Source organism: Capra hircus, chromosome 4 (genome assembly GCF_001704415.2).
Source record: "Capra hircus breed San Clemente chromosome 4, ASM170441v1, whole genome shotgun sequence".
NCBI classification, from domain to species: Eukaryota; Metazoa; Chordata; class Mammalia; order Artiodactyla; family Bovidae; genus Capra; species Capra hircus.
In genome coordinates, this window is record NC_030811.1 from 19,778,740 (window position 1) to 19,792,085 (window position 13,346).

Genomic DNA, 13,346 nt, shown 5'->3' on the forward strand with positions numbered 1-13,346 from the left:
TATTAGAAATGCAAATACAAATATAGATCAGGTAAGAATTTCTAAGCAAAAACAAGAGAAGATGAAAATATGATGAATGTGGGGAAGAATATAAAACATGTGAGTATGTGTGTATGTGTAACTGGCCCTCATCTATAAAGAATACAATCTTCTTTTCAATTATTCAAATAACTGAAAACTGAAAAACCAAGAATAATTTCAGAAAATAGATATTATAAGGCCACATGTCTGACCAAAATTCATTAAAATTAGAAATGTATAAGAAAGTTTTAATTAAGAACAACAAAAGCAAAAATACTCAACATTTTAGACATTAAAAATTACAGTGATTATTGAGCTAAAAGAAAAAACAAAGTACAGTTTCAGCACATACTACTATCTGTGTTGGACATTTGATTTTGCTGTCATTATACTATACACTTACAGATGTATTATCTTATTTAATCTTGCGAAGCCCTATAATGCATTTTCACTTTTCCTTTCACAATATGTGCATAAATAAAACCTAAGCCTGTCTCCTTCCAGGATTATGTTCTTATTAACTAGACTGTATTTTAAACTTTTAGATGAGACCAAAGCAATTATTAGAGACAAATCCATAAATTATAATTGATCTCTATACTAAATTAGAAGGATATTTTAAAGGAAAGAACCTAAGTGTTCAAAGTCAAAAAGTTATAAAAAGAAAGGAAATAGAAATCCTCATGGAATTAGAACTAAACAAATAAATAATAAAATCAAAACCAATAGAATTAAGAAAATTAAAGTTCACAAATCTCTAGAAAGCCATAACAAAAAAGCTGAGAAAAATATAACTAAAATTATGAAAAGAAAATGAAAACTCCTAACAGATTTTAGAGTGGCAAAGTTTAACAGAATCATATGTACAATTATTTGATAAAAATTATATGTATTTTCATTAAATATGTATTCAATAGTGAATCCATAATTTATCAAAATTAATAAGATATATAAAATTTAAATAGGCAAATATCTTTGAAAATGTTATAATTAAACTTTAATTTTTTGTAAAAAATAATCTGAACTTTTTACTAAAAGTTTACAAGTGGGCCATTTGAACATATGAAGAGTTTATAATCTTCATGTTCCACTAATTAATTTCAATAATCAGTGTGACTTTAATATAAATATGAGCCAAATATAACTAAAAAAGGGTTTTTAAAACATTATCAATCTCATTTTTAACAGTAAATGCATAAATCTTTAGTAAAATAGTAGCAAGTATAATTCAACAGTCCATTAAAAGAGCAACATATCATGACAAAGCCACTGAATTTAGAAATGCATTAATATTTGGAAAACTAAAATTTGATACATCATATAGTAGTCCCAATAAGAGTATATTTATATATGTATAACAATAATACCAATGCATATAAACAAAACATTTGATAAAGCTAATTCCTTAATCTTTAATATATTGTTTAAATCAAACCCCAATATCCTGTCACTGGTAAAAGACTAATAGAATTCTTATTAAAATAAGATAAGAATGAATATTTCAATATGGATTTCATGTTGTAACAATAGCATAGATATACTGGCAGTTTTATAACATTAATATAAAATATCTCCCCAATTAAAAATAAAAAGAAGCTATAAACTTGCAAAAAAGGAACACTTCATTATTTACAAATGACATATTTAAATATCAATTAAGCTCAATAAATGCAAACTTTAGAAAAGATGCATTATATACCAGTTATTTTTAACTAGCTTTTATAAAAATTATATCTTTATGATTATTTCCATCTTAATAGAGTACATTCTGACACCATAGCTTTATAATATCCACAAAAGTAACTTTTTTTTATGCAGAGATGGGAGACTTGTTCCCATTTGTGAAAAGGGGAAGAGTAAGCAAAGAAGGTATGCATGTACCTTATAGAAGACACCAATTTAATTCCTGAGAAGATGGGTTTAGAAGTGTCCGCTGCTTGTGAACAGCTCAACAGCATGGAGTCCTCCAGGTTGGTGTATCTCTAAACGTGACCCACCTGGAGATCCATGGTGTCGAACAATGAACTTTCCAAACCAGCAAGGTCTCCAAAGAGTGAGGGGAGCTCCTCTTCACCACCGTTGGTTGCAGAGCACAGAACTATACCTACACTAGACCAGTTTAGTTTCCATCTTTGTCTTATATGTATCAGAATTTGCTCCATCCATTTTCCATTTCTGGCCCCATTTTAAAGCTCCTGGCCATGATGTATACCTTCCAGACTCCAAATTACTCCTGGCCTTGACATTTGCCTTTAATCAATAAAAATAAATAAGGAAATGTATCTACCTTATCAAAAGGTCTGGAGAATACAAAATAGCAGTTTCCATGTAACAAATATATTACAGTGTATTTGGTGGCAAAATATATACTTGCATCTTGCCATGGAATTTCGAAGTTCAACGCTGAGTTTCTGACTGCAGTTGTCACCTATGTTCAGCACATAATACGGTGGAGGAGGGATGTCCAAGGAATAGCCATGCCTAAAGCCTGACACACGGCTGGCCCTGCAACTGGCTTTTAAGAACCTGGTTGTTTATGATGTGCCATTTCACACTCAGTGTTGCCCTGCATTCCCCTCAGTCTAAGATGCTCCATTATCCCTGTAATTTGCTTCTAGTGCACCCGGAGCTGCATTTCACGGGAGCCTTGACGTTTTCCTTTTCTGCCTTGCTTACTTCTGTGCTCCTCAAAGATGGGCATACCAGATGCTCCAGAGGCCTTCTCCAAACGTAGCCACAAGCATCTTCTGCAAACACAGCCACTCTCCCCAGGCTGGACTGGGAATCCCTGGGTTGGGAAGATACCCTGGAGAAGGGAATAGCTACCCAGTCCATATTCTTACCTGGAAAATTCCATGGACAGAGGAGCCTGGTGGGCTATAGTCCATGGGGTCACAAAGAGTCGGACATGACTGAGCAATTAATACTTTCACTTTTAGTTTTCACTAGGCTGGAGTAAGGTGTAGGAAAAGAAAGTGCCTGCATGTGTGACGAGAGTTCATTAGACCAGGGAAGGATTGTGTTTAAATAATGTATGCCATCTGCTTCCAATAGTTAGAAGCATTTAACTGAGGTTATGTCCTTTATATTTCAATTATGAAGTTAAAAATCAAAACACTCATATCCTTTGAAGACACTATAAGTTAACCTCTAACTTCTTATGAAGTTGTACATAAATCCAAAGTCTTCTGAAATTTATCAGCATTATTAATTCTGAAAATGATTCTAACTACTGGCAACTGATTGCAAAATAGATGGATTGAAAGATAGGTGGATAGATAGATAGCTGAGGTTAAAAGACACTGTGTGGATCACAACAAACTGTGGAAAATTCTTCAGGAGATGAGAATACCAGACCACCTGACCTGCCTCCTGAGAAATCTGTATGCAGGTCAAGAAGCAACTATTAGAACCGGACATGGAACAACGGACTGGTTCCAAATTAGGAAAGGAGTACATCAAGGCTGTATATTGTCACCCTGCTTATTTAACTTATATGCAGAGTACATCATGCGAAACGCTGGGCTGAATGAAGCACAAGCTGGAATCAAGATTGCCGGGAGAAATATCAATAACCTTAGATGTGCAGATGGCACCACCGTTATGGCAGAAAGCAAAGAGGAACTAAAGAGCCTCTTCATGAAAGTGAAAAAGAGGAGAGTGGAAAAAGCTGGCTTAAAACTTAACATTCAATAAACGAAGATCATGGCATCCAGTCCCATCACTTCACGGCAATTAGATGGGGAAACAATGAAAACAGTGACAGACTTTATTTTCTTGGGCTCCAAAATGATTGCAGATGGTCACTGCTGCCATGAAATTAAAAGATGCTTGCTTCTTGGAAGAAAAGCTATGACCAACCTAGACAGCATATTAAAAAGCAGAGACATTACTTTACTGACAAAGGTCTGCATAGTCAAAGCTATGTTTTTTCCAGTAGATACATATGGACGTGAGAGTTGGACCATAAAGAAAGCTGAGCACGGAAGAATTGATGCTTTTGAACTGTGGTGTTGGAGACTCTTGAGAGTCCCTTGGACTGCAAAGAGATCAAACCAGTCAATTCTAAAAGAAATCAATCCTGAAAATTCATTGGAAGGACTGATGCTGAAGCTGAAGCTCCAATATTTTGGCCACCTGAGTTGAAGAACTGACTCATTAGAAAAGACCCTGATGCTGGGAAAGACTGAGGCAGGAGAAGGGGATGAAAGAGGATGAGATAGTTGGATGGCATCACTGACTTGATTGACATAAGTTTGAGTAAGCCCCAGGTGTTGGTGATGGACAGGGGTACCTGGCGTGCTGCAGTCCATGGGGTCACAAAGAGTCAGACATGACTGAGCGACTGAACTGAATTGTAAAGAAAGATGACAGTATGAATGTCAGTAATAAATGGTTTTTATATTTTGATCTAAGAGTAGGGTTTGATGATATAGAGCTTGTTGAAAGCCATGAAAAGAGCCATCATCTGGTAAGGGGAAGCTGATGTATTATAGACACTTCTTCATTTATCTAATCAAGTTGAACAAGAATATCATTTCATTACAGGATGAGAGAATGATCTAACCTACTGACAATTCCTCCTATCTAGGTATGTAATGGATTAATAAAATCAGACATATATACACACTCTTCTGTCATAAAGCCTCCAGTTGAAATAAATAAACATATCGCATGTACACCCATGGTAGATTCATGTCAATGTATGGCAAAACCAATACAGTATTGTAAAGCAAAATAAAGTAAAAATAAAAATTTAAAAAATAATAATAAATAAAAATAAAAATAAATAATAAAATAAAATAAAATAAATAAATACAGGCAGCAGGATAATATTGTGAAAAAACAAACAAACAAACCTGAATTTAAGTCTCATCTCAGGACTCTAACAATTTGTAACCAGCAACATCTTAGCAAGCCACTTAATCTTGATTCCATGCTCTCTGTGGAATTTGTAAATTTGAACATGAGTTTTTGTGAGATGTGAATAAGATAATATGTGTGCAAGTTCTTTGTAAGCTGTAAAGCTTGCACATTTAAGAAATATTTAATATTGGTATTTTACTAACTGCAACTGATCAAGAAGGTAAATATTACAGGCTCCTATGAACAGTTGCTGGTCTGTTTCATTCACTCTACCACCATTTAGCCTGCTGCTGTTGCTAAGTGGCTCCAGTCGTGTCCGACTCTGTGCGCCCCATAGACGGCAGCCCACCAGGTTCCGCTGTCCCTGGGATTCTCCAGGCAAGAACACTGGAGTGGGTTGCCATTTCCTTCTCCAATGCATGAAAGTGAAAAATGAAAGTGAAGTTGCTCAGTCATGTCCGACCCTCAGCGATCCCATGGACTGCAGCCTGCCAGGCTCCTCCATCCATGGGACTCTCCAGGCAAGAGTACTGGAGTGGGGTGCCATTGCCTTCTCCACTATTTAGCGTAGTGCCTAACAAATACTACATAAATATCTGTTGGATGAAGAAATACATGTGTTTTTTTCCCCCTTTTGATCGCATTTAGTATGTCTGTTTCAAATCTATCTAGATGGCAAAACCACAGTGACACGAAACTTGCCTCTCAAAAGCCCGTGTGTTTGAACTGCCTAAATCTATTCCCATCTTAACTACAGATGCAAACCCACTGTACCTTTCTATTTTTCCAAGAACTGGGGTTACCACTCTGTGTCCTTAATTTTGTGTGATTCACAGGTGTTTGGATCCTGAAAGGATGTTTTTCTCTCCCAGTGCAGTGGTCTCCATATAGGGGTACCTACACTTCAGGAGTTGTACAAGATAATCCACTGGCTTGCAGGAAGAAGCCAGTAAAGATCATTTTTATCTCAGCCTTTTAAAAACCTGTGCATGTATACAATAATACTCAGAGGCTTCCCTGGTGGCTCAGATAGTAAAGAATCTGCCTGCAGTGCAGGAGACCCAGGTTTGATCCCTTGGTTGGGAAGATACCCTGGAGAAGGGAATGACAACCCACTCCAGTATACTTGCCTGGAGAATTCCATGGACAGAGGAGCCTGGCAGGCTACAGTCCATGGAGTCACAAAGAGTTGGACATGACTGAGCGACTAACACACACATGCAGACATACATAAGCAAATGATAGCCCATCTTTTTCTATAATTCATAAATAAACAGTCATCACGTCTTTCAGTTTCCTCCTGCTGACTTCCATATACCTGTATCTGCTTCTCTTTGTCCCACAGCTCTTTCAGGAGCCTAGGATGTCTGTATTACTCAACCCTTGTGCTGAGCTGAAAATGCCTCAGGAATTCATCCCTTCTAGGTATAGACTTCAACTAATGATTATTTCAGCCATTGGTATATAAATATATCAGTTCCCTCAATCCTCAGGCAAGATAAGGCTAGTGATTAGGCACCATTTCATATAATTTTCCACGTGTTCAAGCTCAAGTCACCCTCTGGGGTGCCCAATATAATGGAAAACCTTTTGTTGGCTGCCTCTCCTTCCCTGTTTCATGATCCCTCTTCCCTCCATAGCTCCTTGCACTTACTTCACAACCGAAAGTAGGGTCTTGTTTCTGGGAAAACTCAAATGAAATCATGGATCATTAGGTTTCTGTATTTGTTTTTATTTATTTAAACAGCTTTTAATACCTCCTGGGAAACAAAAGGAAAAATAATGACAATAATGAAAACTAACCACTCCTGTTTAAAGGTTATTTTTCTTGATCAAATATTTTTCAGTACTTATCTTCCCTCAGGAGTTTGCTAGTTATTTGCATGAAAATATTCTTTAGTAAGCTATGAATTGTACCCATATCTACTGTTTCTCACCTAATCCATAATACTCTCTTTGCATCTTTCCTTCCAAATTTTAACTCTGGAGATTTTGAAGTTCTCAAAAACAGCTCTTTGAGGTCAAGGAACTGTAAAACAAGAGTGGATTACTACATTTTCTATTTTACAATGCACATAAGCACACTAGAGAGGAAGTTGCAGAATTTAATATTCTGCAAATACTGTGGTGTTGGAGAAGACTCTTGAGAGTCCCTTGGAGTGCAAGGAGATCCAACCAGTCAATCCCAAAGGAAATCAGTCCTGAAAATTCATTGGAAGGACTGATGCTGAAGCTGACATTCCAATACTTTGGCCACCTGATGTGAAGCACTGACTTATTGGAAAAGACCCTGATTCTAGGAAAAGATCGAAGGTGGGAGGAGAAGGGTATGACAGAGGATGAGATTGTTGGATGGCATCATCGACTCAATGGACATGAGTCTGAGTAAGCTCTGGGAGTTGGTGATGGACAGGGAAGCCTGGCGTGCTGCAGTCCATGGGGTTGTAAAGAGCTGGACACGAATGAGCGACTGAACTGAACTGAACTGACATACATTTACTGCTTTGTTTCTAACGGGAGTAGTGGAATATTTCACAAGCTTCTTATATAAATGCTGCCTTAATTTCTTGATTTGATTGAGGGACATGGAATTAGATGCTTAAATGTCACATTTCTTAGCCAACAGATACGCAAGAGGTGACATATTTTAGAAAACGTGCTCATATTGTTTATCTTATTGAATAGTAGATGGAGGTCAGGCAGGTTAATGACTGATTAACTCACTGCAAAAACCCACTGTGTTTAAAATTAGTAGCTTAGGTTCTTCTTGGGGTGAAGCCAATTGTTGGCATAAAAATGTTAATGAGTAGTCATTTGTGGTCTATGCTATAACAAAATGTTCTCTCAGATGTCCAATTGTGGGGTCATTTCAGTTTGCCAAATGATGAAATTTCAATACAGAAGCAGCTTTTCTTTTTAAATAATGAATAAGAGCAACATGTGCATAAGAACTCCCTAAAATAAAATTGTTCATTTTTGAGAGCAATAGTCTATGCTTACTAGCCTAATGTTAAAATTACACAGATTATAAAATTTGAGAAATTACTAGAAATATATTCAAGATATTGAAATTCAGAATTGCATACTATTCCCTGGTGGTAAGCTTCTTGAGAATAAAAACTGTGATATTTTGAAATAGCGCGAAAAACTCACTGTGAACCATAAATCAGCCAACTCCACTTTAGCGCATAAGATATGCTCAACATATAAATTATCACTTCATTATTAGTTTCTTAGAATTTTCTATTCTTCTGTAAATATTTTATTTCTGTTCTCATATTAGCAAATATATTGGAAGTTCTTTGAAATACTTCACTGCTTTGTCCATCTTTATAATTATGGACAGTCAGTCGTGTCTGACTCTTTGCGACCCCATGGACTATACAGTCTGTGGAATTCTCTAGGCCAGAATACTGGAGTGGGTAGCTGTTCCCTTCTCCAGGGGATCTTCCCAACCCAGGGATCGAACCTAGGTCTCTGGCATTGCAGGCAGATTCTTTACCAGCTGAGCTACCAGAGAAGCCCTTATAATTAATAGTATTAGCTTTCTTTAACAAATAAAAACAGTGCTCATTTTAGCCTTTTAATTTACCACTCTGTATAGACATGTCACAGCATCAATTTCTCTACCTTTGGGTCTACTTCACTCAATAAATATTGAGTAAATCCTTAACCTTCTTTTGATTTATATATGTCAAAATATGTTTCATCTTTTCTGATCAACTACTTCTTTCTCTAACCTTAAGAGTGAATTAGTCACTGGAACAGTCTCATCCTTTCTCTAACTGGGTCACAGGTAAGCCTCTACATAATCTATTAATCTCTAATAATTAACACACAACTGAATACTCAATAATAGTCTTATAGATTTAACAATGTGAAAGAATTAGCTGCATGAATGATAAAATCAATGTACCAGAGACTTGGTTATTGATGTGATCTAACAGGGCTTCCCTAATAGCTCAGCTGGTAAAGAATTGGCCTGCAATGCAGGAGACCCCAGTTTGATTCATGGGTCGGGAAGATCTGCTGGAGAAGGGAACAGCTACCTACTCCAGCAGTCTGGCCTGGAGAATTCCATAAACAGTATGGTCCATGGGGTCGCACAGAGTTGGATACAACTGAGCAACTTTCACTTCACTTACGACCTAACAATCTCTTCTACTATTTGTGTTTAATGTTTGTCATTGGAGATAGCTTGTCATCAAGTTAAGATTATTTTCTAGGTTAAACACTGAACTGAAAACATTTAACTGATAAATTTTTGTCTATAAACATATGATGCTAACATGAGCTTATCAGACAAGTATTCCAAAAAGCATTTGTTTGGACTATGCATAATATATAATCTTTGAAAAAAAATTTCATAATCTTCTATATTAATTCAATGTTAATTCATTCTGTTCTTCTATTAAATTCATTTTCAAGTTTTCAGGTGAAGTATCTATTGACCAGAAATAAGATCATATAGAATTTTCAAATAGCCTTTGCAATGTGGCCATTGCTGACATCAGTAGCATCCAGAAGTATTTAAGAGAGGAATGTATATCCTAGCATAAGCCACATTTTGTGATTCCACTACAGAAATGGGCACAAAAATTAGGATGTTGATTTTAGAGATGACATTTAGAATTTTATTTTCTTTTAGTCGGCATTCTTATTAGAAAAGAAAACAGAAAAAACACATTGAGGGGAGATAAAAATGAAAGATAAAAGTGGGGAGATAGTGATTACATTTACACAAAAATAAAAATGAAGACAGGCAGATATACAAATACGAGCTCTTTCCTGTGAAATGCCACAAAAGCCATGTCTGGTTTTACTTTTGATGACAGCTATTAATGTTCGCTATAAATTGCTCTAACAGTTGTGTGGCCATGATCTTTTAATTATACTCTGAGTAACACCTAGATATCAAAGGCAAACAAAGAAAACAACAAGACAGAAACGAATAAAAGATAAACTGCTTTCAATTAAGAAAAATGACCTAAAACAGCTTTCCAGTTCAGGAGCTCATTTATTATAAATCTGCTTCTGTTCATCACTACTTGGCAAGTTTACTTCCTAAAGAGATACAGGGAGAGAATTTTTGATTGGGAACAAACATAAGCTAAAAAAACCCTGTATATATGGGTACATATACATAATAGCTGTTTGCCATGAATATGCCAGTAATTCCTAAACATGTACCTTTGGTTTTCAGATCTCTCTACTATGGCTTGTATATCCAATAGCTTACCCTAACACTCCTGTATGTATTGCTTTCCACAAACTAAAAAATCATTCTTCTTACTAAAACTGGCCCCAGTTCTATCAGTCTCATTGCCTACCTTACATAACTGCTCTTCAGGCTGTATTATTTTTTTTGTCCAATCTACCACCACCACTACCCTACTTAGCCAATCACCCAGGCCAACCTACCCCTTCTCTTTAGCATTTTTCCAATCCATCACCTCTTTGTATTGATTTAATTTTAACCTTGGTTACTTATCTGTCCTCCAAATTTTCAATCTTTCTTCTGTTTAAATTACTTTGCATACTTCAATCACAGTCATTTTTCTTAAATATCAAGCATTTCTCTTCCTTGATTAACCATTTAATAATGCCTCACTTCCCTGAACTCAGCCTTGGTAAGGGAATAGTAAAGGCTCTTGGCAGTGTCATTGGCAAGCTGTATAGCCACATTTCCACCACTCACTCTCCATCACTCTTTTGTCTAGTTGTTCTGGACTACTTTACTAAATACATCATCTTCTATCCTCTGATGATTCTTCAACTTCATCTGAGGTTTCACAACCCTACAGATGTTCTTGTGTACTTTTCATTTTTAGCTAGAACCACTATGGATACATAAATATGAGTGTACACATGAACGCACACACACAAGGCAGAATTACAAACTCTAAAAGCACTGGAGCCTTATCTCTCTGGGTTATGTGCGCTTACCACTGAGTGAATAATATTTCAGCCTGGAGAGTACCACTCTACCACTCTATCGACTAGAAAAATAATCCCTCCTAGTGAGAAAATTAATGTTGCTTTAGATACACTGGAAGATTTCATTATGATGCTAGACAAGATTAGGGAATTCAGAGAAGTCATGAGACTTGAGAACAGCAACACTTGCTTTAGCCTCTCACAACCACTGAGAAATCATGTCCCACGTCTCAGAGAAGTGTGGGGCAGGGCTTTTCTTTATAACAGAAAACTGAAACTGATTTTCTGAAGAATATTATCTCAGATCTTCCAAGGTCACCTAGTTCAGCCCTCTTGCTTTCAAATGAAAAGACTGAAGCCCAGATGAATGTGACCCTCTCTCTCAACAGTTACACTATTACTGTTGATTTTTTTTTCTTTTAGAAAGATTTAGAGGTAATTTTCCCACTGCTCATACATTTTCATTTCCCTCCTGCATTCTCTGTGAAGAAACAGAAAGATGAGTCTTTATTATACTGTTGAAGCTCTAGACTATATGAAAAATGAAACAAGTAACAGAAATTTTGTATTCAGGACAGTCTACCTGAGAAGCCCCTTCAACTAGTCACAAATCACACATTCCCCCACAATTCCCTGACAGGTGTATCAAATTAACTGATCTCACTGATGGTCTATGGCCTCATGATTTGCATGGTCAGAAGCAGAGTTTTACATTCCCAAGACAACTAGAACCCAATCTATGGTTTATATGAGAGAAGCTATGTTTTTCTTCCCATTAAATTCTTTATTTGAACATCAAATATACTGAATAAATTGTTTACATGTGCTTGAATATCTCACTGGATTCTTTCCTTTTTAAAGGTGTGAATGAGGTTTTCAAGTGTGTTGCATTAAACACAGCAAAGATGTGACAAGACAGAATCACTGCAGTAATAATATGCATTAATGAAAGGGAATATTAATCCATCAAACACAACTTGGCATTTGAGTCCTTTGTCATAAAAAAGGAAAAAATGATTTATCAAAGGAATGCCATTTTGGGGACCGGGGCAGAATGAGGAGCATATTGTAGCAGTGAAGTTTAAACTGGGTGACCCTTGCTATCGCAACAGAGAGAGATAGAGGGGCATCAGCAAGTTAAGACAAAAACTCCAACTGATTACTAAGAGAGTTATTAATTTTAATTTCAGAGAATACATACTAAGAAATGCAAACTGAATCATAGATAGAAACTGTATAGCTAGAAGAGCAGAAACATCAGAAAATGTTCATGGAACTTTCCTATCAATCCTGCATTTTACATATAACTCTTGACTAACGGAGAGATGGGAATGGAATGAGGGGCAAAAGGCTGTAGTTCCAAGTGTATACCAGGAAGAAAAACTGGGGGACTGAATTGCTAAAAAATGAAAGCTGTGAGACTGTATTTTATTTTAAGAGGGTTCTGCAAAGTTGTTAGGGCTTAGATTCTTGTTATACATATTTGTAAGTATGTATTACAGGACACATACTGCTGCTGCTGCTGCTAAGTCGCTTCAGTCGTGTCCAAATCTGTGCAACTCCATAGATGGCAGCCCACCAGGCTCCCCCGTCCCTGGGATTCTCCAGGCAAGAACGCTGGAGTGGGTTGCCATGTCCTTCTCCAATGCATGATAGTGAAAAGTGAAAGTGAAGCTGCTCAGTCGTGCCGACTCTTAGCGACCCCATGGACTGCAGCCCACCAGGCTCCTCCGTCCATGGGATTTTCCAGGCAGGAGTACTGGAGTGGGGTGCCATTACCTTCTCCACAGGACACATACAAACTATATCAAACTGGAAAAATGAGATCTATCCTAAGCACTCAGCTTTATATTTCTACTCACAGGCACATTGTGAAGATCAAATGAGAACAACATTGTGAAAACATTTGCTATAATTTTACAACATTGTGAAAATATTGTTCCCAGGAATATTTGAATCCATAATAGTAAAATATTCTGCCCTAATTTTCTTGGCTTAGCCTAGAAAAAATTTACCAATCTAGGATAAGAAGAGATACCTAGATATTCCAAAACACTGTTAGTTATGGAATACTAACTCAGGAGAAAAAACATTTAAAATAAGCTGAAGTGTAAATGTAAAGCCCATTCAACAGCCTTCATTTGTTAGCTTCGTTCTGTCCCTACAACAATGACCATCAGGCCCTAGTGAAGAAATACTTGTCCTTTCTGAAGAATTCTTGGGGGTTGGTTGAAGGTCACAGCTAAGTGTTGCACGACTATGGAATATATAATAGCTTATACATTGTTTATAATCTAAAAACATTAAGAACATTTTTCCAATTGAAAATAAATGCATACACACTGTACAAGATAAAACAGAATTCCAAAACTATATAAAGTGAAAGTCCACTATGTTCTTTTCCTGAGAGATAACCAACATTATATTTTCTGTATACCCTTTGGGATTATTATATATTATGATGATCATGATGTTATCATTAGTATCCTGTATAAAGAGTAAACAGAGAGGGTATTTTGAGA

The 13,346-nt window shown here is 36.5% G+C and overlaps 1 protein-coding gene and 1 non-coding gene across 2 annotated transcripts in view; both read right to left on the reverse strand.

Annotated features, from left to right (window-relative positions):
* The window catches only part of CHRM2 (cholinergic receptor muscarinic 2), a 165,504-nt gene that overhangs the window by 123,245 nt on the left and 28,913 nt on the right, over positions 1-13,346 (reverse strand). The gene's annotated exons all lie outside the window — the stretch shown is intronic.
* On the reverse strand, positions 1,943-2,070 carry MIR490 (microRNA 490). Its single transcript, NR_129765.1, has one exon. It is a non-coding gene; the product is annotated as a microRNA 490 (primary transcript).